Here is a 27,337-nt window from a genome sequence, read left to right as displayed (position 1 = left end):
GTGTGTAGACAGACGGTGGTGAGTAGGGTGTCCCTGGAAAAATGCAGGTTTGTGAGGAAAGTGCAGGCATAGACATGATGTTGCCTTCATCCAACGTTGGTGCTATCGATGTCTGAGAGAACTGTACACACCCACTTGTTTCCCCTTCCAAACCAACTGACGACCTACCAAGCAAACTGCCTGTTGCGGTTACAGTGGTGCAAGTTGTGTGTGGAAATCCAGGTGTGACAACTAACCCCACAGTCCTAGAAGATGAAGAGCGCGCGGATGCACTGGAAAAGGCAGGCGGTGGATGGTCCGCTCCGCTAGGCCGCATTGCAGCACGGTGATCTTCCCACTGGGACATATGATATTTATTCATGTGATGATTCATGGAAGAAGTTGTCAAACTGCTGAGGTTTTGCCCTCTACTAACACAATCACGACAAATTTTACATATCACATGATTTAGGCGATCTTTTTCTATGTCAAAAAAGGACCAGGCTAGGCAAGGCTTAGAGGGCATGCGACCTGCTGAGCCACCCCGACTAGTGCTCAGAGGCAGAGTGGTGGCTGAGGATGCAGTTGTAGACGTGCTTCCAGTACTCCTCCTCTGTCCAGGAAGGCGCAAGGTAACTTCGTCGTCAGTAGCATCCTCCTCCACCGCCTCTGTTGACCTCCTCAAGTGCCTGACTGTGGGTTGACAGTAGGTGGGATCTAGAAGTTCCTCATCAAGTGTTGTGTTTGCACTCCCCTCCCCCTCAGACTGAGCCTCTTCCTGCCCTGAACGAATATTTAAGTTGTCATCCCAATCTGGTATCTGCGTCTCATCGTCATCAGTATGTTCCTCATTGTCTATTACAACAGGTGTTTCAGTTTGTGAATAAGGGTCAACATTATGTTCAGAAACTTGGTCATCATGGCCTGAATCTCAGTCACAAAGGTTCTGGGCATCACTGCAGACCATTTCCTGGTCTGTACTCACTGTAGCTTGGGAGCAGACCTCTGATTCCCAGGCTATAGTGTGACTGGACAGCTCGGCAGACTCAGCCATCTCTGTTCCACCATACTGTGCAGGGCGGATGGAGACTTGAGAGCTGGGAGAAAGCAAGTGTGATTGGGATGACAACTCAGAGGACTGGTGTTTTTTTGATGCGGTAGTTGAGGTGGAGGAGAGGGCATTTTCTTTTTTTGGGCAACATCTACCTTTGTGCCAGTTGTTCGTGTTCGTAAAAAAGGGACCACATCCGATTGTACACGGAAAGTAGTAGACATCTTTCTTTTGCTGGAAGATGGCCTATCTTCAGCAGATGTTAATGGAGCTTTGCCACCTTCCCCCCGGACACAAACTTTTTTTCCTTTTCCAACACGCCTGTTCCCCTTTCCACCAGCATCTGTCATTTTGCCACTCATTTTGCTAGCGACAAGAATGTCCACTTAAAATGTGGTAGTAAAAATTGAGAGGTGGTGTAGATTGCAGTGGTGGTCTACCTTTATTGACAGCAGAATAAACAACAATAACTATCCCGGACAATGAAACTATGGCTCTTAAAATGGCAGCACAGTTTGCTAGTATAATAGCTTAGTAAAAATGAGTTTGAGTGTGCAATGCAGAGGTGCTGCAAATATCTTTGCACTAGTGGGACACTAATGAAGTCCAACAGCCACTTTTAGGATGCCACTAAGTTTCCTCAGTGTTTGGTATTATAATGGCTTTGTAACAATAAGCTTGAGTGGGCAATTCAGAGGTGCTGCAAATAGATTTGCACCAGTGGGACACTAATGAAGTCCAACAGCCACTTTTAGGATGCCACTAAGTTTCCTCAGTGTTTGGTATTATAATGGCTTTGTAACAATGAGCTTGAGTGTGCAATGCAGAGGTGCTGCAAATAGATTTGCACCAGTGGGACACTAATGAAGTCCAACAGCCACTTTTAGGATGCCACTAAGTTTCCTCAGTGTTTGGTATTATAATGGCTTTGTAACAATGAGCTTGAGTGTGCAATGCAGAGGTGGTGCAAATAGATTTGCACCAGTGGGACACTAATGGAAGTCCAACAGCCACTTTTAGGATGCCACTACGTTTCCTCAGTGTTTGGTATTATAATGGCTTTGTAACAATGAGCTTGAGTGTGCAATGCAGAGGTGCTGCAAATAGATTTGCACCAGTGGGACACTAAGTCCAACAGCCACTTTTAGGATGCCACTAAGTTTACTCAGTGTTTGCTAGTATAATGGCTTTGTAACAATGAGCTTGAGTGTGCAAAGGGATGGAGGGTACAGTGGCCGAGTTGTAGGTCAGTGTAGAGGAAAGGAAGCCTCACTTTCTATCCCTCCTAAATGAAATGAAATGCAGCAAGGAACTCCCTGACCTTAGCTACACAGACACTCTTATCTGTAGCTGTTAAAACCTCTTTCCACGGACCTGACTGTCACCTATGGCTTTGAGCCTGCTGTAATTAGCCCTTAGAAGGGCTGAAAGAAACTTCTATCCCTATTCTGTATAGCGCTGTGTGTAGAGCGTACACAGCAGTATCGGAGACAGGAGCTGCACCTGCGGTGACTGACACCCAGACGCAGAAGGCAGATAATGGCGTCCAGACGGGCAGATGCCCGTATTTATAATGCAGGGACATGTGACATGGACATCCTATCACACATGCCGTTGCTTCTCTGGCTAAAAGTTCACTTAGCTGTGTGTGTGTCTGGAATTGGCTGACATGCTGGCCCGCCCCACTACACACACGCTTAGGGAGGGAAAGAAGAACAGAAAAAAAAATGGCGATCGCCATTATCCCAGCAGCAGTGATCTGAACGCGCTGTTCCCGCAGACTATACGCTGAAATTTCATAATAGTGTGAGTCACAGAGTGACTTACAGTATTACAGCGGAAAGCCAGCTAGTAATTAGCTTGGCTTTTTGTTGCTAGAACCGTTCTCGATTACTCACAGCAAGTTGGGCTGCAGTGTGTACATCGCCCTGGCCAAAAACTGATGCTCTAGCAGGATACAGCTAGTTTTTGGCCAGGGCGATGTACACACTGCAGCCCAACTTGCTGTGAGTAATACTTGATTTTTGGAGGACATTATCCTCTTATTGTTGCTTTTTTTATAGAACCGTTCTCGAACGTAAATAGAACTATCGAGCTTTAGCAAAAAGCTCGAGTTCTAGTTCGATCTAGCACAGCCCCCAAAATCACTCGAACCGCGAACTGGAGAACCACGAACCACGAACCACGCTCAACCCTAGTGATCACCAATCGGAGCTCGGGGGGGCGTGTAAAAAGGATACCTAGGTGGCTTCAGCGCCAAACACAACGCCCCTAACATAGGTGTGAGTCGTCAAATACAGTAGCTGCTGTGTGACACGTCCCCAACGGCCAGTGAGTTCGTTCTGCTAAGGACAGACAACAAGCAGAAGAGACTTGTTTGGGCTAAAGAACACAAGGAATGGACATTAGACCAGTGGAAATCTGTGCTTTGGTCTGATGAGTCCAAATTTGAGATCTTTGGATCTAACCAGTAACCACCCTGTCTTTGTAGAAAAGGTGAACGGATGGACTCTACATGCCTGGTTCCCACCATGAATCATGGAGGAGGAGGTGTGATGGTGTGGGGGTGCTTTGCTGGTGACACTGTTGGAGATTTATTCAAAATCGAAGGCATACAGAACTAGCATGCCTACCACAGCATCTTGCAGCGGCATGCTATTCCATCCGGTTTGCGTTTAGTTGGACCATAATTTATTTTTCAACAGGACAATGACCCCAAACACACCTTCAGGCTTTGTAAGGGCTATTTGACTAAGAAGGAGAGTGATGGGGTGCTACGCCAGATGACCTGGTCTCCACAGTCACCAGACCTGAACCCAATCGAGATGGTTTGGAGTGAGCTGGACCGCAGAGTGAAGGCAAAAGGACCAACAAGTGCTAAGCATCTCTGGGAACTCCTTCAATACTGTTGGAAAACCATTTCTAGTGACTACCTCTTGAAGCTCATCAAGAGAATGCCAAGAGTGTGCAAAGCAGTAATCAAAGCAAAAGGTGGCTACTTTGAAGAACCTAGCAAATAAGACATATTTTCAGTTGTTTAACACTTTTTTAAGTATTTCATCCCACATGTTTTAATTCATAGTTTTGATGCCTTCAATGTGAATCTACAATTTTTAGAGTCATGAAAATAAAGAAAACTCTTTGAATGAGGAGGTGTGTCCAAACCTTTGGTCTGTACTGTATATATACACAGTGCAGACCAAAAGTTTGGACACACCTTCTCATCTCTAGAACAACTATTAAGAGGAGACTTTGTGCAGCAGGCCTTCATGGTAAAATAGCTGCTAGGAAACCACTGCTAAGGACAGACAACAAGCAGAAGAGACATGTTTGGGCTAAAGAACTCAAGGAATGGACATTAATTAGACCAGTGGAAATCTGTGCTTTGGTCTGATGAGTACAAATTTGAGATCTTTGGATCCAACCACCGTGTCTTTGTAGAAAAGGTGAACGGATGGACTCTACATACCTGGTTCCCCCCGTAAAGCATGGAGGAGGGGGTGTGATGGTGTGGGGGTGCTTTGCTGCTGACACCGTTGGGGATTTATTCAAAATTGAAGGCATACAGAACCAGCATGCCTACCACAGCATCTTGCAGCGGCATGCTATTCCATCCGGTTTGCGTTTAGTTAGACCATAATTTATTTTTCAACAGGACATTGACCCCAAACACACCTCTAGGCTGTGTAAGGGCTATTTGACTAAGAAGGAGAGTGATGGGGAGCTACGCCAGATGACCTGGTCTGCACTATTCTGTCCCCACTTAAAAGCGATTGAAGGTGCGTAGTTATGGAATGGTGTGAATCTTACCTTCGTTTTCCTATAGGTGAGGCAGACAGGACCAGAGCGCTCCAGAATTAAACATGCACATGCTGAGATGAAACAATGGTGGTTTACTTTCTCCAAAGGTTAGGACATGCAGAGTACAGTAGTCCAAGTACCTGGCATTGTGGTTCTCTTGTGATGCTTGTTTCTGGAGTCACTAAGGTCAGAAGACTTTGCTTCTAGCAGCTCAAATAAGGGCTGTTGTTCTCACAAACTCTGGCTAAAACTGAAGATGTCAGGAAGTGATGCACTGAGTCCCCGGAATCCAGTATTCACGAAACCATGTGTGGCGCCCCTGACCTGGTCAGGCACCACTGAGTACTGCACCCATGCTGGGGACAGTACAATACAGGTAATCCAGAAGGCTGACAGGGGTGTGGAACACAGGCGCATAGTGATCAGGTCTCACACATGTACCCATGAGAGGACCCCTGGGGATCCCAGGAGGGGGCAAGCCTTCACCTTCACTGGAATAGTGGAGGGGGTAGAGCCTCCATCTCCTCTCAAGGGGTGTGGTGGAGAGTCTGGTTGCTAGGTGGCGTAGGCAAGAACAGGAGAGGAGGAGCAGTGAGTCAGTTAGAGGAGAACTCCAGAGGGCTCAGTGAGGAGCAGACCTGTGGGGTTGATGCTGTCTAACAGCGTCCGCGCAGTGGCTACTGACGGGGGAGAACGGTCAACTAGGAGTGCTGCCTGAAAGCCAGCTTCAGCTAGAGAGAAAGCACGGAGTGGGAAGTAAGGAGACTGCTAGAGAGCACCAGGCCCAACCGGGCGGCAGATCCCGAAGCGAAGATAGATCCAGCTTTCTTCTGCTAAACCTGCCGGTGTGGGGCTCTCAAAGCCCACACCACAACACCACAAAAGCCGCAGCCACGTAACCGCAGTGAGGGCCCATAGGTCACAGGAGGCAAGAAGCTGGAGTGGCCTGGTCCGGGGAACAAGCACACGGCAAACAAAAGGGGGAGAGAGGCTGCAGCATCTTCCCTGGGCGACCCCCATAGGGACTAAAAGTCGGGGTCACCCCAAACCACCAAGGGCTAAGGAAGGCGAGTCAGTAGTCACCCTCATAAAGTCAGCCTGAAGGATACCTGGTTCCCATCTGGTTCATCTCAGCTACGCCCGGGCTACTCACCCTGCCATCAAATGTGAGTAAAGCCCTTGAAAGACAATTCTGCCTGTGTGGAGTTATTCTGCGCCTTGTGGTACTACAAACTTACACCGGGCCCTGGGGCTTGCCTCACTCTCAGGAGGCTATTCCAACTAACTGCACACACCATCAGCCCCAGGCGTCCCCTAACCTGCAGTGGCGGTCCCCACTGACCGCAATACTGAGAGTGGCGTCACGATCAAAACAGAAGATTTCCTACCAGTGACTGAGATCCAGCAACGTGGAGTCCCTGAAGGTAACGCACCGACACCGACACAACACCTGTGGGGCTTCACACATGTCCTGCCAAACATCCAATATTCATTAAATGTGAAAAAAACTGCTACAGCTCCTGGATGGAATTAAAATTATTATCCTGTATTAGGAAATCCTTTAAAACATGTAAAAAAATAAGACGTGGGGTAGGAAGAAATAAAGCCACGCTTTTCGATCTCTCAATAAAGGATAATAATTTTAATTCCACCCAGGAGCTGAAACACTTTTTGTCGCATTCTACCAATTTAATTAGCCTTTAAAACCACCTGCTTAAAATGATGCAGGTTCCCTACACAACTCCAGAGAATCTATGACCTTTCGGGACATAGATTCCACAAAACCACTGAAGGTGTCCTGTGGTGTCTCAAGATGTTAGGAGGATATTGTTCAAGTTCTTTAAATTAACTTTACTCCTTTTCGCTCATCATTTTTTTCATACCATGATTTTTAAGCACTGAGAGGGCATGAACTGTCATACGCATGGCCATTGTGCAATAAGCCACTAACTTTGCTTTTGCAAGCAGTTGCTGAAATTGCAATCACAATTGTCCTGGTACGTAAGGGGCCTCAAAGCTTATCTGTCAACATGTTTTGCTACCTAATCTGAAAGCAGTATAATATAGGGGGAAAGACCCTGATTTCAGTGATGTGTCACTTTCTGGGCTGTTTGCTGTAGTTTTGATAAAATCAATGTTTTTTTTCAACAGGAGATTATCACTATAATGCTGGCGTCACACGAGACGGGACGATCTATCGTGCGATCGCACGTGCGATCGCACCCGCCCCCCGTCGTTTGTGCATCACGGGCAATTAGTTGCCCGTGGCGCACAAAGTCGTTAACCCCCTGTCACATGCACTTACCTACTGAGCGACGTCGCTGTGCGCGGCGAACATCCTCTTCCTGAAGGGGGAGGGACGTTCGGCGTCACAGCGACGTCACACAGCGGCCGGCCAATAGAAGCGGAGGGGCGGAGATGAGCGGGACGTAACATCCCGCCCACCTCTTTCCTACCACATTGCCGGCGGGACGCAGTTAAGCTGCACTTCATCGTTCCCGGGGTGTCACACGGAGCGACATGTGCTGCCTCGGGAACAACGAACAACCGGAGCACAGAAGGAGGACCGACATTTTGAAAATGAACAACGTGTCAACGAGCAATGATAAGGGGAGTATTTTTGCTCGTTCACAGTCGTTCGGAGGTGTCACACGCTACCGATGTCAAACGATGCCGGATGTGCATCACTAACGACGTGACCCCGACGACATATCGCCCGATATCGTACCGTGTGACTACGGCATAAGACTCGTATACTGTCATATAGTCCACCATATTTATGAGTTTCGTATAACCCCGCACCCACCACCGGATTACCAGTTTCTCTACTTTGTACACAGAAAGTTGTCAGTCAGTGTTGTATTCAGGGTTATATAGTGCTAAACTTTCAGAGAACTAGTAAATCTTCAGCCGATAAGTGATATTGACCCAGGCTGCCACCCTGCTGAACCCGGTCCGCCAAGACCCCACCGCAGCAGCGACGCTCGTCCGCGCCGCAAGTGAGATGCTGAACCAGGCCGCAGCCCCGCCGGGTGCGGCCCGCCAAGCTCCGATCGCTGCAGCGACGTCCAGCCCAGCCTGCACAGAGCCCCCTGCAACAGCGACACTGATCCAGGCCGCCGCCAGCCAGGGCGCGGCCCGCCAAGACCAGGCCGCCGCCATGCCAGGCGCGGCCCGCCAAGACCAGGCCGCCGCCATGCCGGGCGCGGCCCGCCAAGACCAGGCCGCCGCCATACCAGGCGCGTCCCGCCAAGACCAGGCCGCCGCCATACAGGGCGCGGCCCGCCAAGAGATTGCATCACTATTTTCCCCGGCCTGCAAGGCCAGAGCAGACACCGCTCCCCAGTCCAGAGAGGTCCCTGCTAGGAAGACCCTGATAGGAGAGGACCCCGAATACTGGAAGCTGAAGGCTGATCTGGAGGCCCAGTTCCCGCAAGAGATGGTGGATCGGTATCTGCTCCCTCCGCATACCCCCAAGGAAATACAGGCAACCCCTGCAGCTGCGCCAGAGAGTCCACCGCCCAGACCAGCTGAAGAAAGCCCATCCCCAGCACTGCCACAACCAGAGTGCAGCGAAGAACTAAGGGGGAGAGGAGGCCAGGAAGCAGAAGGGCTGACTCCGACGCCAACCGCAGCAGACCCCTACCCAGAGCCGGAGATGCTGCCCTATTCCCGCTGGGAGGAGGAGGACTTGACACCGTCAGCAGACGAAGATCAGCCCAAAGACCTCACCTGGGAGCCTGCAGGCATGAACCCAGCCCGCAAGACAAGGCGTAGCAGAGCAAAGTATCCTCCAACACCACAGTCTCCAGAGCAGAGAGAGGTCACAGCCAGAGACCTGCAGGAGAAAAGATTACTGAGAAGGTCTAGAGTCCAGGTCAGAGGACCCCTTTACAGAGGAATAGTAGAGGACTTCAACTTGAAAAGCGGATACGGCTTTATTGTAGTAAAAGGAATAAAAGAGGGCATATTTGTAAATCGGAGAGATGTTCAAGCCCACCTGCCCAGAGGACATTCAGGCAGAAATTTGAAAATTGGGGACTTAGTACAGTTCACCTTGCATCAAGGAGAAAGGGGCTACTATGCCTTAGACGTAGCACCATGTCCCAGACAAGAAAGACAAGAAAGACAAGAAAGACAAGAAAGACAAGAAAGACAAGACAGAGATACAGAAACAGATGCAGAAAAGGAAACAGACGAAGACCAAGAAAGGAAAGACAAAGAACCTACAGATGAAACAACCACAGACAAAGATCCTACAGATGAAACAACCACGGACGACGACGGAGAGCAAGAAAGTCACAGGTGCCGGTGCCCTACATGCCCACGCCCTGGTGAAACGGAGGAGTAGAGTAGAGAGAAGTAAAGAAATACAGCAAGTTACCAGTTGAAGTTTTGACAAGTTTTGTTTGCAACGTTTAAGAAATGCGCCCACAAAAACTATTGTGAGAAATAAACTTTAAGGCTATGAACTTGCTATAGCCACAAACTCTCGCAGTGTAAATAGTTACACCAGTGGCACCACCACCAGGGCCAGCCTGTTTAGGGGCTTGGCTCGTCTGTAACCAGGGGGGCCCGTCCGTAGAAAAGGGCCTTGGCTCACCTGCGACCAGAGAGCACGCCTGTTTATGGGGCCTTGGCTCACCACCACAAAGAGGGTACCTGGTCAGCACCAACTGTGGAGGCCGCCTCTGCATCCTGCCAGAAGAGGCTGACGGCGCGGACCCACCAGGCCAGGTATACCCTGAAACCACCAGCCCATGAAAGCCGCCTCTACATCCTGCCAGAAGTGGCTGAAGCCGCGGCCAACGGGAGAGGAAGATTGGAGGAAAGGTCTGGGGAAGTAGATGGCCCAGACCTGGTTGCCAACAGGACCGGTGACCTGCCTCCTGAGAGGGTTTTGGGTGGGTTAACGGACTTGTGGGTGGAGGGTGGTGATGTCTGATACCTGGTGGTTTTAAAAATGTTTTACATGTTTTAATGTTTTATGCATTTTAAAATGTTGTCTTGCAGCCCGAGGACGTGCTGGTGATAACTAAGGGGGAATGTGGCGCCCCTGACCTGGTCAGGCACCACTGAGTACTGCACCCATGCTGGGGACAGTACAATACAGGTAATCCAGAAGGCTGACAGGGGTGTGGAACACAGGCGCATAGTGATCAGGTCTCACACATGTACCCATGAGAGGACCCCTGGGGATCCCAGGAGGGGGCAAGCCTTCACCTTCACTGGAATAGTGGAGGGGGTAGAGCCTCCATCTCCTCTCAAGGGGTGTGGTGGAGAGTCTGGTTGCTAGGTGGCGTAGGCAAGAACAGGAGAGGAGGAGCAGTGAGTCAGTTAGAGGAGAACTCCAGAGGGCTCAGTGAGGAGCAGACCTGTGGGGTTGATGCTGTCTAACAGCGTCCGCGCAGTGGCTACTGACGGGGGAGAACGGTCAACTAGGAGTGCTGCCTGAAAGCCAGCTTCAGCTAGAGAGAAAGCACGGAGTGGGAAGTAAGGAGACTGCTAGAGAGCACCAGGCCCAACCGGGCGGCAGATCCCGAAGCGAAGATAGATCCAGCTTTCTTCTGCTAAACCTGCCGGTGTGGGGCTCTCAAAGCCCACACCACAACACCACAAAAGCCGCAGCCACGTAACCGCAGTGAGGGCCCATAGGTCACAGGAGGCAAGAAGCTGGAGTGGCCTGGTCCGGGGAACAAGCACACGGCAAACAAAAGGGGGAGAGAGGCTGCAGCATCTTCCCTGGGCGACCCCCATAGGGACTAAAAGTCGGGGTCACCCCAAACCACCAAGGGCTAAGGAAGGCGAGTCAGTAGTCACCCTCATAAAGTCAGCCTGAAGGATACCTGGTTCCCATCTGGTTCATCTCAGCTACGCCCGGGCTACTCACCCTGCCATCAAATGTGAGTAAAGCCCTTGAAAGACAATTCTGCCTGTGTGGAGTTATTCTGCGCCTTGTGGTACTACAAACTTACACCGGGCCCTGGGGCTTGCCTCACTCTCAGGAGGCTATTCCAACTAACTGCACACACCATCAGCCCCAGGCGTCCCCTAACCTGCAGTGGCGGTCCCCACTGACCGCAATACTGAGAGTGGCGTCACGATCAAAACAGAAGATTTCCTACCAGTGACTGAGATCCAGCAACGTGGAGTCCCTGAAGGTAACGCACCGACACCGACACAACACCTGTGGGGCTTCACACATGTCCTGCCAAACATCCAATATTCATTAAATGTGAAAAAAACTGCTACAGCTCCTGGATGGAATTAAAATTATTATCCTGTATTAGGAAATCCTTTAAAACATGTAAAAAAATAAGACGTGGGGTAGGAAGAAATAAAGCCACGCTTTTCGATCTCTCAATAAAGGATAATAATTTTAATTCCACCCAGGAGCTGAAACACTTTTTGTCGCATTCTACCAATTTAATTAGCCTTTAAAACCACCTGCTTAAAATGATGCAGGTTCCCTACACAACTCCAGAGAATCTATGACCTTTCGGGACATAGATTCCACAAAACCACTGAAGGTGTCCTGTGGTGTCTCAAGATGTTAGGAGGATATTGTTCAAGTTCTTTAAATTAACTTTACTCCTTTTCGCTCATCATTTTTTTCATACCATGATTTTTAAGCACTGAGAGGGCATGAACTGTCATACGCATGGCCATTGTGCAATAAGCCACTAACTTTGCTTTTGCAAGCAGTTGCTGAAATTGCAATCACAATTGTCCTGGTACGTAAGGGGCCTCAAAGCTTATCTGTCAACATGTTTTGCTACCTAATCTGAAAGCAGTATAATATAGGGGGAAAGACCCTGATTTCAGTGATGTGTCACTTTCTGGGCTGTTTGCTGTAGTTTTGATAAAATCAATGTTTTTTTTCAACAGGAGATTATCACTATAATGCTGGCGTCACACGAGACGGGACGATCTATCGTGCGATCGCACGTGCGATCGCACCCGCCCCCCGTCGTTTGTGCATCACGGGCAATTAGTTGCCCGTGGCGCACAAAGTCGTTAACCCCCTGTCACATGCACTTACCTACTGAGCGACGTCGCTGTGCGCGGCGAACATCCTCTTCCTGAAGGGGGAGGGACGTTCGGCGTCACAGCGACGTCACACAGCGGCCGGCCAATAGAAGCGGAGGGGCGGAGATGAGCGGGACGTAACATCCCGCCCACCTCTTTCCTACCACATTGCCGGCGGGACGCAGTTAAGCTGCACTTCATCGTTCCCGGGGTGTCACACGGAGCGACATGTGCTGCCTCGGGAACAACGAACAACCGGAGCACAGAAGGAGGACCGACATTTTGAAAATGAACAACGTGTCAACGAGCAATGATAAGGGGAGTATTTTTGCTCGTTCACAGTCGTTCGGAGGTGTCACACGCTACCGATGTCAAACGATGCCGGATGTGCATCACTAACGACGTGACCCCGACGACATATCGCCCGATATCGTACCGTGTGACTCCGGCATAAGACTCGTATACTGTCATATAGTCCACCATATTTATGAGTTTCGTATAACCCCGCACCCACCACCGGATTACCAGTTTCTCTACTTTGTACACAGAAAGTTGTCAGTCAGTGTTGTATTCAGGGTTATATAGTGCTAAACTTTCAGAGAACTAGTAAATCTTCAGCCGATAAGTGATATTATCAAAACTGTGGCAAGTAGACCAGTAAGTGGTACTTCTCTGGAATCCGGGTCTTTGCCCCTACTTCATGCTGTTTTTAGATGGGGTAGAAAATCCTGGTGATAGATTACTTTTCATTGGAGAGAAAAACTAAGAATTGTGTTTGATTGGACACTGGTACAGATTTTTAGCTCCAAGCAAGGGTAGATCAATTGCAGTTGCAGGGGTCGCAACCGCGATCCGGCCCGAGGGTAGGCCGACCCCCAGCGCCTGCTTTAATTGGATGTGCATCAAAGGGCACACACCTAGCTGAAAAATAGGTACCTAATGGGTCCAGCACTGCAATACAAGCTGCCAGCCGACCTGTGGCTGGCAGGTGACAACAACCTCCTGTGTCTGAAGGTGGCGCATGACAATGATATCATGGGTTTCTATAGCATGTATATTAATATCCGCTGCTGGCTATTGCACGCTGGCTACAGAGGAGGATGCCAGCAATATGGAAGCTGGGGAGGGTGAGTACAATGTTTTGCTTTTTTCTTGTACTAGAGACAGAACGGAGACATATATAGAGGGGACATGTTTACCAAGATAGGGAGATATATATATGGAGGGGACATATATACCAGGAGGGGGACATACATAGCATGTGAACATATATATAAGGAAAGGCCCAGGAAACGAACATATATATCAGGAGGTGGACATATACCAGAGAGGCCCAGGATGGGGATATATATACCAGGAGGGGCTCAAGATGGGGACATATATATACCAGGATGGGAAATATTTAACAGGATGTACATGGATGTACAGGAGATATACATACCAGGATGGGACATATATACCAGGATGGGGTGTAGGATGAAGACATATATACTAGGATGGTTCCAAAGATGGGGGACATATTTACCAGGATGGGGGACATATTTATCAGGATGGGAGTATATATATATCAGGATATGAGACACATTTTCCAGGATGGGGGCATATATACTAGGATGGAGGATATATTTACCATGATGGGTGCAGAATAGGGGATATTTACCAGGATGGAGGACATAAATACAAGTATGGGGGACATATTTAGCACGAAGGAGCCCAGGACGGGGTACATTAGAACAGAATGGGGGACATTACTATATAATGGGAGGCAGGGAAACTTGAATATCTTTATAGGATTTAGAACTCCACACAAATGATCAACAAGTGGGGGGAGGGGGTGGCAGGTCCACATTCTGCACCAAGGCCCATCAAAGTCTAGTTATGCCACTAGCTCCAAGATTATCTTCTGGGCACCACCGATAAATACATACATGTTCTCATATGCTGAAAACGTATTACATATTCTTAGGAAATAGTTAGCACCAGGTTCCTCCAAGCAATACATTAGCTGTATGCAAACAATACGGCTTCATCCAGGGCAACTTGACATACAGTGTTAGAGCGAGAGATATGTCACATTACCAGTGATTGTGACAAAGCTATAGAGGAGAGATTGCCAAGGCTGTATTGTACACAAATGAATGCATTTCTATAGCAGGAACCCAGGAAAATGCTTTTAATGAATAGGTAGTTATACAAACATGTTTATGTATTTGCCACAAAATGAGTATAGTCCTAGAAATTGAAGCTGTAAAAAAAGGTTTTTCAACTATACTTCTCATATAGTTACTTTTGACTTGATGGCGCTACATGACAAGCACATAAAAAGTGTGACGTAATGTTCAAATCAAATATTAATTTGTTGTGTTTCCTTCACGCAAGTTGTCATTTTGTCTCAAAAATACACCTTTAAAAGGGGTTTTACCGCTAACAAAGTTAATTTTAAAGGTGATTTTAATTCTAAGGGGTACTTTGCACGCTGCGACATCGCAGGCCGATGCTGCGATGCCGAGTCCCCGCCCCCGTCGCAGCAGCGATATCCTTGTGATAGCTGCCGTAGCGAACATTATCGCTACGGCAGCTTCACATGGACTCACCTGTCCTGCGACCGTCGCTCTGGCCGGCGACCCGCCTCCTTGTCAAGGGGGCGGGTCGTGCGGCGTCACTGCGACGTCACACAGCAGGCGGCCAATAGGAGCGGAGGGGCGGAGATGAGCAGGATGTAAACATCTCGCCCACCTCCTTCCTTCCGCATATCCTATGGAAGCCGCAGTGACGCCGGTAGGAGATGTTCCTCGCTCCTGCGGCTTCACACACAGCGATGTGTGCTGCCACAGGAGCGAGGAACAACATCGGACTGTCGCATCAGCGTAATCATGGATTACGTCGACGCTGCACCGATGATACGATTACGACGCTTTTGCGCTCGTTAATCGTATCATCGAGCCTTTACACACTACGATGTCGCATGCGATGCCGGAAGTGCATCATTTTCAATTTGACCCCACCGACATCGCACCTGCGATGTCGTAGTGTGAAAAGCCCGCCTTAGAATAATAATAATTTCTACAATTGGATGTGTTAAAAAACAATGTTCCTGTGCTGAGATAAACTTATATACAGTGACATGGAAAAGTTTGGGCACCCCTGGTCAAAATTACTGTTATTATTAACACTTAAGCACGTTGAAGATTAAATTATTTCAAAAAGTCATAACATTAAAGATGACACATTTCCTTTGTATTTTAGACAAAAAAAATAAATATAAATATATATATGCAAAAAGGAGGGGAGCCAGCACTGCCTATGAGTGGCATGCAACAATGAGAAAGTAAAAAGTGTAAAATTCACAAATTCATTCCTACTGTGACATTCAATGAGATTTTTGGCAAATAATTGATCAATGATTTGAGCCCCCCTGCCCCGTCACGGCAAATCTCTATAAGGGGGGTCCCTACACTATATTTATAATTTATATACGTACCCTAAGGTCTCATGTAATGCGCAGGACCGTATAAGAACATCACCTACCTGAGAAGTGTCAGAACCGCTCCCATGCTGCAAGGGCTGACAACTGCGAGCAAAAAACCCAGTGTGGTTTGCAAAGTCCTTCTGTTACCATCAAAATTTATGTTGGTGCCTGTTCACACACAGCCACCGCCTCCTGTTCACAAACAGCCACCGCCTCCTGTTCACACACAGCCACCGCCTCCTGTTCACAGCCACCGCCTCCTGTTCCATAGGCATTATACTTAAGCACCACCTGCCTGGGGCTGTTCCGCCCTTCATCCATGTTTGCTGGTCTGGCACTGTGGGGGATAGTTCTGACATTGTGCTGGTGTGTGTGGTTCTGCCACACACGCCGGCACCTGGACTGCCCTTTTTTACTCGCAGTTGTCAGCCCTTGCAGCATTGGGGCGGTTCTGACACTTCTCAGGTAGGTGATGTTCTTATACGGTCCTGCGCATTACACGAGACCTTAGGGTATGTATATAAATTATAAATATAGTGTAGGGACCCCCCTTATAGAGATTTGCCGTGACGGGGCAGGGGGGCTCAAATCATTGATCAATTATTTGCCAAAAATCTCATTAAATGTCACAGTAGGAATGAATTTAAGAATTTTACACTTTTTACTTTCTCATTGTTGCATGCCACTCATAGGCAGTGCTGGCTCCCCTCCTTTTTGCGTTTAGATGGTCGGTGGTTGACCGCCACCTTGCCGTGCACACCCAGTGTGGTTTGCAAATTCCTTCTGTTACCATCAAAATTTATGTTGGTGCCTGTTCACACACAGCCACCGCCTCCTGCTCCATAGGCATTATTACTTAAGCACCACCTGCCTGGGGCTGTTCCGCCCTTCATCCATGTTTGCTGGTCTGGCACTGTGGGGGCTAGTTCTGACATTGTGCTGGTGTGTGTGGTTCTGCCACACACGCCGGCACCTGGACTGCCCTTTTTTACTCGCAGTTGTCAGCCCTTGCAGCATGGGAGCGGTTCTGACACTTCTCAGGTAGGTGATGTTCTTATACGGTCCTGCGCATTACACGAGACCTTAGGGTACGTATATAAATTATAAATATAGTGTAGGGACCCCCCTTATAGAGATTTGCCGTGACGGGGCAGGGGGGCTCAAATCATTGATCAATTATTAGCCAAAAATCTCATTGAACTGTCACAGTAGGAATGAATTTGTGAATTTTACACTTTTTACTTTCTCATTTTTGCATGCCACTCATAGGTAGTGCTGGCTCCCCTCCTTTTTGCGCATAAATATATATATATATATATATATATATATATATATATATATATTCCTATTTTACATTTTAAAATTAACAAAAAAGGACAGTGGGTAGATGCAAAAGTTGGGCACCCTGCATGGTTAATGGTTAGTACCTAGTACCACCCCCTTTGGTAAATATCACAGCTTGTAAATGCTTTTTGTAGCCAGCCAGAGTTTTTCAATTCTTGTTTGAGTGATTTTTAGCCATTCTTCCTAGGAAAGTCTTCCTGTTGTAACGCCCTTACCGGTGTTCCCGCACTGTCCTGCTCCCCTCCCCCGGCGCTCTCATCTCCCCGGCTGCACAGCGGTGGCTGCCCTGTCTCAGGTCACTGCTGCCGCCTCCCGGAGCCTGTGCACACCACACAGGCATCCTGGGAGTGCTCTTAGCGCCAGTATGCAATAACCCAGAAGTACCTCTCAGCCTATGGCTGAGAGGCATCAGGTACTTATGGCACCTTCCCCCTCTGGCACCAGCTGCTGAGGTATCAAGGTCCCTTGGCGGCTCCCTACCAACACACCTTATCCCCACCACCTGTGGCTTAGTGAAGTCTTGGTAGCCATTCAGATACTCTCCTTCAGGCCAGAGATCGGTGTCTTGTTCCAGTGGGTCCTCTCCCCGCTTGCTGCCACGAGCATTACAGTTTCAAAAAACAGAAGGAACGGAGTAAATAGTGTTTCAAAATATATTAAAGTTTATTCATAACAAAAAATCGGTGATAGGTAAAATAATGATTGGGATTTAAAACATGCATGAAGAGTACAAACACACCTGTATACATCGTCACTGTATATGTAAAGGCTAGTGATAAGATGGTAATATCACTCCAAATAGTATGTAACCTAGGTCATAAGGAAAAGTGAAATAGCAGAGCACCTATGCGGTAGGAACAATGAGTACAACATGCATATATATGGCAAAACTATCCCTTTAAATTCATTAAATCATAGGCATTACCACCTTATCTTAGTGGGGATAAATGAGATGCCAAAAAAAGGATGTAATGCATACATATTGCCAACCGCCAATGACATGCCGCATATATGATTAAAATATCCCTTTAAATAATACCAGAAGGCAAGTTTGGTGCATACTAGTATATTATATTGCCGCTGCCCTATACATACCAAATTAAAGTACCAAGTGCAAGATGTGTTTCAGATTAGGCCAAAGTAATCAGGTTGTCCGCTCCTGTTCCTGCTTTTCATCCTGTGGCTACAGCTGTCGAGGTATTGAGATCTCCTGGGGCTGCCTCCTAGCGGTCATGTATCCGGGTGTGTACCTGCTTCCACCTCCGGTGGTTGTGTGGCGCCCCGGCGGTCTGGTTGCCATAGCAGTGTTGCACTCCTCAAAAGGGTTAATGCTGAGCCTGGAGGTAGCCGGGGAAGTCCATAGGCCAGTAAGTACCATCATTCAACACAGTTTCTCTCCCAGGCCAGCAGAGGGAGCTCTAAACCTGGAGTTCCAGGGAGCATTCCTTAAGCTCTGACCTGGGGGAGGAGTTAGGTAGTCTGTGAGAAGAGATCAGTGAGGAAGGAACTTGAGTAGTGTGGTGTGGGAGCTGAGCCGGATCGTTCAGCCCAGGAAAATACAGTCCACAGAGAGGCAAAGAGGAGAAGGACATTGGGGAGTGGAGCGCAGCCAACTTCCCCCGACATCGTAGCTAAAGAAACCAAATACCGGAGTTCGGGGCCACTCGAGTACTCGAGTATCGGTGGTCGCATCCGAAGGATGAGAGGACCGCAGATCTTCGTCCACCGAGGTGCAGCTGTAGAGTCCGGGCTTGGAGCCAGGATAGGAGGAGCGGCACCTGTGATAGTCCACGCAGCCCGCCATACGGGAGAGGTAATAAAACACCTCAAAGAGTAACAGAGCGGGTCTCAGCATTGCTGAAACAGTGGGACCCCGACTACCCAGACAGAGCGTAGGGAGCAGGCCTCATTACTCACCTGGTCAGCGTGAATTCCCTGACTGTTTCCAGGCTACCGGGTCGCCACTACCAACTGTAACAGACTCCCTGGTGGTCACCGACTGAGGACAAGTAAAGGAGAAGGTAAAAGAAATCATTGTCTGTCTGTTCCTTTTTACCACCCTGTGGGCCCTGCACCTCATCAGCAAACACAATAGACTCTTGCAAAGGTTGCCCCGGGGTACCTGCTCCACCTGTGGGGAGCAAGAACCACCTCAGCTGCCACAACATCAGCCCTGGAGGTCCTTCCAGCAGCTGCGGCTTCATAGCTGCACAATTCCACAGGTGGCGTCACGAATTTAAATAAACTACAACTCCCATCATCACCTCCCCAATATCGCCACATTAATTGACTCCACCAGGGTCACGGAGTCAGGCCCCGCCACCGCTGACTACCCCGGACTAGTCCGGCCTGACACCGAGTCACCTAAGGCCCTGGGGTGGGTGAGTCAGTTGAACTGAAGACTCAGTGGCCACTCAGGTCCACTTCTCCGGGTCAGTGAATGGTACCTTGGACCAGTGAACTCACTTCCTCCTTGTCCGGTAACCCGGGTGTGACACTGCCGACCTTCCTGGACACGTTCCATAAGGTCTTTGGTGAGCCAGGCCAGCGCTAAGCGGTGGGCGCTTGTAACCAAGGTAAATATCGGGTAACCAAAGAAGTACTTTGGTTGGTTACTCGATATTTACCTTAGTTACCAAGTGCAGCATGGCTTCCACAGCGACGCGTGTCGTTATGATCGCTGCTGCGTCGCTGTGTTTGACAGCTAAGCAGCGATCATAACAGTGACTTACAAGGTCGCTGTTTCGTCACAGAAAATAGTGACGTAACAGCGACGTCGTTGTTGCTATGTGTGAACCCAGCTTTAGTCTTCCAGACCTTATCTTATCCTCCACTGTTCCTGTTAACTGCCATTTCTTAATTACATTTCAAACTAAGGAAGGGGCAACTTGAAAATGCTTTGCTATCTTTTTATAGGCTTTCTCACACTTTGTGGGCCTGCACATTTTCATTTTCAGAATACTAGGCAGCTGCTTAGAAGAACCCATGGCTGCTCTATTTTGGTACAAGATTAGAAGAGGCTGGGTTTTTATAAAGCATTGAAATTTGCATCACCTGGCCTTTCCTAACGATGATAGTGAACAAGCGATAACCCTAAAAGATTAATGAAAGGGAACCTTAATCAATAGGATAAGGCTCCGGTTCACCATAAATAATTGGTGCTCAGAAAACATTAGCTAATATAATGGAGGAAGTTTCTGGCACACAAAGAGTGGTGAAAAATGATTTTTTTTATTTGTTTTTAAGTGATTTCTGCAAAAAGTCACACCAATAACTACTTATGCCAATGTTTCGGCTCTTTTAGGCAGAGCCTTTGTCATGGCAAAGGATCCTGGGGTGGGCTATAACAGGGTTTGCAGAAATGAGTTGCAGAGAGTATTATGGCATCATAGGTGATAGCACTTGCCAGTGCTGCTGGGAGACAGGTGGTAAACTGTGGGTGAATGATGTGCTGGCGCCTTTAGAAGCTTAGACCCAGATCGAGGGAGATTATCAGTGGGCTTGTATGTCTTCCATTTTCTTATCATTACTCCCACAGTTGATTTCATCACACCAAGCTGCTTGCCTATTGCAGATTCAGTCTTCCCAGCTTGGTGCAGGGCTACAATTTAGTTTCTAGTGTTCTTTGACAATCTTCACCATAGTGGAGATTGGAGTGTGACTGTTTCAAGTTGTGGACAACAAGACAAGGTGGATAACAAGTTCAAACAGGTGCCATTACTACAGGTAATGAGTGGAAGACAGAGGAGCCTCTTAAAGAAGAAGTTACAGGTCTGTGAGAGCCAGAAATCTAGCACGTTTTTAAGTGACTAAATACTTATTTTCCACCATAAGTTGCAAAAAAAAAATCTTGCCAAATCAGACAAGGTGATCTTCTGGATGTTTTTTCTCATTTTGTCTCTCATAGTTGTGGTCTACCTATGATGTCAATTACAGGTTTTTCTCATCTTTTTAAGTAGGAGAACTTGCAAAATTGGTGGCTGACTAAATACTTTTTTTCCCCACTGTATGTGTAATGGCTGTGTCTGACCGTACAGGGACATGGTCTGACCATACCACATCTCCTGGGCAGGGAAGGAAGCAAAAAAGAGTATACAGATAGCACAGCATGAGATTACAGCTGCTTCTTTTGTGAGGTAAAACATTTCCCTGCCTGTTTTTGAAAAATGTTTTACCTCAAAGAAAGAATTATTTGTGATCCTGTTCTATAAAGTTTGTATACTTTTTTACTTCTTCCCCTGCCAAGGAGATGTAGTGTAATCAGACCATGATCCTGTACGGTCAGACACGACCATTACCCAGTACATAACAGGCAGGGCCGTATTTACCATTAGGCACCCGTGGTCCGGTGCCTAGGGCGGCAGATTGTGAGGGGCGGCACCTTCTGGCAGCAAAAAAAAAAAAAAAAAAAATTTTTTTTTTTTTTAATTTTTTTTACATTTTTTTTTTTGTGGCCGCCGAGCACAGGGAGCTGATTGACCCCGGAACTGCCGGCGCCTGCACTTCCGGGGTCACAGGCGCGCGCCAATCAGCTCCTTCCTCTGTGCTGCGTCCACTGCTGTGTGGACGTCACATGCAGAGCTCACAGCAGGACGCCGCGGAGGACGCCGTGATGGAAGCCGGTGTCAGAAGAGGATACTCACGTGAGCCAGGAAGATGGCGGCGGGCACTGGAGCAGGTAAGTGGATTCATAAGGAGCGTGGGAGTGTCTCTAATGCAGACCGGAGATCTGCGCATGCGGGGGGGGGGGGGGGGGGAGGCGGCAAAGGCAGATACTGGAGGGAGGCAGAGGCTGAGACTGGGGGGAGGCTGGAGGGAGGCAGAGGCTGAGACTGGGGGGAGGCTGGAGGGAGGCAGAGGCTGAGACTGGGGGGAGGCTGGAGGGAGGCAGAGGCTGAGACTGGAGGGAGGCAGTGGCTGAGACTGGGGGGAGGCTGGAGGGAGGCAGAGGCTGAGACTGGAGAGAGGCAGAGGCTGAGACTGGGGGGAGGTTGGAGGGAGGCAGAGGCTGAGACTGGAGGGAGGCAGAGGCTGAGACTGTGGGGAGGCTGGAGGGAGGCAGAGGCTGAGACTGGGGGAGGCTGGAGGGAGGCAGAGGCAGAGACTGGGGGGAGGCTGGAGGGAGGCAGAAACTGGGGGGAGGCTGGAGGGAGGCAGAGGCTGAGACTGGGGGGAGGCTGGAGAGAGGCAGAGGCTGAGACTGGGGGGAGGCTGGAGGGAGGCAGAGGCAGAGACTGGGGGGAGGCTGGAGGGAGGCAGAGGCTGAGACTGGGGCGAGACTGGAGGGAGGCAGAGGCAGAGACTGTGGGGAGGCTGGAGGGAGGCAGAGGCAGAGACTGGGGGGAGGCTGGAGGGAGGCAGAGGCAGAGACTGGGGGGAGGCTGGAGGGAGGCAGAGGCAGAGACTGGGGGGAGGCTGGAGGGAGGCAGAGGCAGAGACTGGGGGGAGGCTGGAGGGAGGCTGAGGCTGAGACTGGAGGGAGGCTGAGACTTGAGGGAGGCTGAGGCTGAGACTGGAGGGAGGCTGGAGGGAGGCTGAGGCGGAGACTGGGGCAGGCTGAGGCTGGGGGGAGGCAAAGGCTGAGACTGGGGAAGAGAGGCTGATGCTGAGGGAAGATAGAGGCTGATGCTGGGGGAGAGAGGCTGATGCTGGGGGAGTGGGAGAGAGGGGCTAATGCTAGAGACAGAGGACAAGGGATGAGGGATAGTGCAATGACAAAATCGATTGGGTGGGGGGAGTGTAAGGACTCAGAATAAGAGGGGGCAGCATTGGGAGCTCATTGTGAAGAAGGGGCAGCATGTGTGGGATCAGTATGGAGTGGAGCAATGTAGGGGAGTCAATATCAAGAGTGGGGTAGTGTGTGTGTGGGGGGGTCTCAGCATAAGCATTAGTGTGGTGGTCTTAGCATGAGTGGGGCAACATGAAGGTCTCATTATGGAAAAGAGGAAGGCAGCATTAGGAGCTCATGGAGAGGGACAGCATGTATGGGACATTGTGAGAAGGGGGCAGCATGCATGGGACACTGAGGAGGGGGCAGCATGCATGAGACATTGTGAGGAGGGGGAAGCATGCATGGGACATTGTGAGAAGGGGGCAGCATGCATGGGACACTGAGGAGGGGGCAGCATGCATGAGACATTGTGAGGAGGGAGCAGCATGCATGGGACATTGTGAGGAAGGAGCAGCATGCATGGGACATTGTGAGGAGGGAGCATCAAGCATGAGACATTGTGCGGAGGGAGCAGCATGCATGGGACATTGTGAGGAGGGAGCAGCATGCATGGGACATTGTGAGGCGGGAGCAGCATACATGAGACATTGTGAGGAGGGGGCAGCATGCATGAGACATTGTGAGAAGGGGGCAGCATGCATGGGACACTGTGAGGAGGGGGCAGCATGCATGAGACATTGTGAGGAGGGAGCAGCATTCATGGGACATTGTGAGGAGGGAGCAGCATGCATGGGACATTGTGAGGAGGGGCAGCATGCATGGGACATTGTGAGGAGGGAGTAGCATGCATGGGACATTGTGAAGAGGGGGCAGCATGCATGGGACATTGTGAGGAGAGAGCAGCATGCATGGGACATTGTTAGGAGGGGGCAGCATGCATGGGACATTGTGAGGAGGGGGCAGCATGCATGGGACATTGTGAGGAGGGGGCAGCATGCATGGGACATTGTGAGGAGAGAGCAGCATGCATGGGACATTGTTAGGAGGGGGAAGCATGCATGGGACATTGTGAGGAGGGGGCAGCATGCATGGGACATTGTGAGGAGGGGGCAGCATGCAAGGGACATTGTGAGGAGGGGGCAGCATGCAAGGGACATTGTGAGGAGGGAGCAGCATGCATGGGACATTGTGAGGAGGGGGCAGCATGCATGGGACATTGTGAGGAGGGGGCAGCATGCAAGGGACATTGTGAGGAGGGGGCAGCATTCATGGGACATTGTGAGGAGGGGGCAGCATGCATGGGACATTGTGAGGAGGGGGCAGCAAGCATGGGACATTGTGAGGAGGGAGCAGCATGCATGGGACATTGTGACGAGGGAGCAGCATGCATGGGACATTGTGAGGAGGGGGCAGCATGCATGGGACATTGTGAGGAGGGGGCAGCATGCATGGGACATTGTGAGGAGGGGGCAGCATGCATGGGACACTGTGAGGAGGGAGCAGCATGCATGGGACATTGTGAGGAGGGGGCAGCATGCATGGGACATTGTGAGGAGGGGGCAGCATGCATGGGACATTGTGAGGAGGGGGCAGCATGCATGGGACATTGTCCTCACATCATGCTGCTCCCTCCTCACAATGTACAGATCATATTTCATAATCGAGGAAGGTGTGGTGCATATACAGTAGTTTATAAGGGAGGGCAGTGTGGTGTTTATTAGGGGCAGTGTCACAGTCACAGTATATAAGTGGGGACGGTGTGGTGGGAATATTTTATACTCATGCTATATTTTGATGTGCCTGTGGTGATCCCCATTGGGGGGGAGGGGTTCGTTTCTTATTGATACTTTTTAAGGCTACTTTCACACTTGCGTTGAACGGTATCCGTTGCATTGCGTTGTGTAACGGATGCAACGGATGTGTTGCATATAGTGACACAACGGATGCAACGGATGCTGCAAAACAACGCAATTCGTTTTGATTTTTTTTTTTTTTTTTCCCGGTTTTACCAGCGGCAGACTATAGTGAACGATCAGCTGATCGTTCCCTGCAGCCGGCCGCTGGGTGATCAGCTGATTGCTCCCAGTAGCCGGCCGCCGGGTGATCAGCTGATCGCTCCCGCCCGCCGGGTGATCAGCTGATCGCTCCCGGCCGCCGGGTGATCAGCTGATCGCTCCCTGCAGCCGGCCGCCGGGTGATCAGCTGATCGCTGTCACTTGCCGGCGCCCGGGCATGCCGGCGGGCGGGCGCTCAGCTGAGCGCTGTGACTTGCCGGCGGCCGGGCATGCTGGTGGCCGGTCATTCAGCTGAGCGCTGTCGCTTGCCGACGGCCGGGCGCTCAGCTGAACGTTCGGCCACCGCGAGCCAAAATAAAGTTTGATTTAAAAAAAAAAAAAAAAAAAAAAAGAGCATGCGCAGTGAAATCCAGAGGATTCCGCTGCTCAAAATAACGTTACATGCTGCGTTCCTCCCGCTGGGCGGAAGCAACGGAGCGTCGCCCAGCGGAAGCAACGCAGCTCCTTTTGGTACAATCCGTCAACCATACAAGTCTATGGGAAACAGCGGAATCCGTTAACGGATTCCGCTGTTTCCCAAAAGGGCGGATTGTAACGGAAGGAAAATAACGCAAGTGTGAAAGTACCCTAAAGTGTGCTACAGAGTAGATCTGCCTTAAACAGATGTCGTGTGCGAAAACTCAGTTTTACGTTGTCACTAAGGGGCGCGACCACTTAAAGTGCCTAGGGCAGCATGAAGGCAAAATACAGCCCTGATAACAGGGACACATATATAAGATTTTCTCAGCACAGGAACATTTTTTTAAACACATCCAACTGTGAAACATATTATTCTTCCAAGATCTATTGATTAAAATGAACTTTGATTGTGGAACAACCCCTTTAAGGGGTACTTCTCACATAGCGAGATTGCTAGCGAGATCGCTGCTGAGTCACGGTTTTTGTGACGCACCAGTGACCTCATTAGCGATCTCGCTGTGTGTGACACTGAGCAGCAATCTGGTTCATTTTTTGGACGTTGCTCTCCTGCTGTGAAGCACACATCGCTGTGTTTGACAGCGAGAGAGCAACAATCTGAATGTGCAGGGAGCAGGGAGCCAGCGTCTGGCAGCCTGCGGTAAGCTGTAACCAAGGTAAATATCGGGTAACCAAGCAAAGCCCTTTGCTTGGTTTCCCGATATTTACCTTGGTTACTAGCGTACGCCGCTCTCAGGCTGCCAGTGCCGGCTCCCTGCTCCCTGCACACGTAGGCAGAGTACACTACAGGTAAATAAGCAAAGCGGTTTGCTTATTAACCTGATGTGTTCTCTGGCTAGGAGTGCAGGGAGCCAGCGCTAAGCGGTGTGTGCTGGTAACCAAGGTAAATATCTGATAACCAAGCGAAGTGCTTTGCTTGGTTACCCGATATTTACCTTAGTTACCAAGCGCAGCATCGCTTCCACGCGTCGCTGCTGGCTGGGGGCTGGTCACTGGTCGCTGGTGAGATCTGCCTGATTGACAGCTCACCAGCGACCATGTAGCGACGCACCAGCGATCCTGACCAAGTCAGATCGCTGATGGGATTGCTGGAGCGTCGCTAAAGTGTGACGGTACCCTAAGTATGAAGGTTTTAAATTTCAGCACTAAATAAAAGCAAAGCACTAATTGTAGTGTTGTCTGTAATCATGGACACACATCAGTCTGCCTGAGCAGTGTAGACAAATATTGGAAGATATAATCAGGACTTCCAACGTTGTTATCTTAGATAAATTGTGAGAGATTTTTAGTGATTGTGAGTCATTAACAATGAATTTAATTTATATGTTTTATGTTTTCATTTCCAGCTATTAAAGGAATTGTCTGTTTTAGAAAAGCCATAATTATTATTTTATATACTTTTAAAAATATGCTCAGACTGGGATAAAAAAAAAGAAGTTCCGTAGCTGAAGCTCAACCAGTTCTGGCAGATCTCTACTTCCTGATCCCTTATAAAAACACTGGAAGTGCCTGTTCAGCCAATCAGGGTCTGTAGCAGGAACACGCCGTAGCCATTGATTGGCTGAACACAGATTTTGAAGCGGGAGCAGAAAGTAGAGGCCAAAGGAGACCAGGTCAGAGTTGGAACAGGTGCAGAGCAGTGAAGTTATTACCATACGTCCCAGAGATATGAGACTTTTTATTTGGTGCTAATTTTTATGGTCTTTACAAAGGGACATTTCTCACATAGTAACTGTACAGAGCAGCCTAAAGACATAACCTTGGACAATCTGTTAACCAAACCACCTTAGTGAAGTCTATAAATATTACCATTAAATAAAAAGGATATGCGGATTTAGAAATGTAAAAAAAAACATAAAAGATAATTCACTGGAACATTAAGCATAAAACAAAAGCAAATACTTTCTACTTATGATCTTTTAAGAGCTCCTCTGTAACTAAGTTTTACACTTCACCCAATAGTTTCAACAGAATATGGTTCTCCAGAGTTGATAACTGCACTTGAGAGTAGAGATGAGCGGACCCGAGGTTCGGTGTTCGTACCAAACACAAACTTAAAAAAAAAACAGAGCTTTTCGTATGCAAACCACTCACATGAGTATCGCTGTGCTTGGGTATACTCGGTGCTCAGCCCGATGCAAGCCAGTTGCAGTGTTTGATTGGCTCACACTGGGGGTAACAACACCATGATTGGATGTAGTGTGCACCAAACAAAAAAATGGAAAAACACAGCCCCCCACCCTTGGAAGTGATCTGTTTATGGCTGGCTGCAGAAACCTGAACTGCCCAATTAGTGACTTCCATTGGGCTTCAGGTCAAGTCCTTGTCCCAAACCAAACTTTATCTAAAGTCTGGATCAACTCACTGAACTGAACTTCCATGTGTCTGCTCATCTCTACTTGAGAGCTTTTAGCTTTGAATTATGCAGTGTTGAGCCAACCCTCCATGATGTTAAGGGTATATTTATATGGCATGGTTGATGCTACATGACTGAGAACCGT

This window comes from Anomaloglossus baeobatrachus, chromosome 4 (assembly GCF_048569485.1).
Source record: "Anomaloglossus baeobatrachus isolate aAnoBae1 chromosome 4, aAnoBae1.hap1, whole genome shotgun sequence".
In the NCBI taxonomy this organism is placed as follows: Eukaryota; Metazoa; Chordata; class Amphibia; order Anura; family Aromobatidae; genus Anomaloglossus; species Anomaloglossus baeobatrachus.
Note: the sequence above shows the minus strand (reverse complement) of the source record.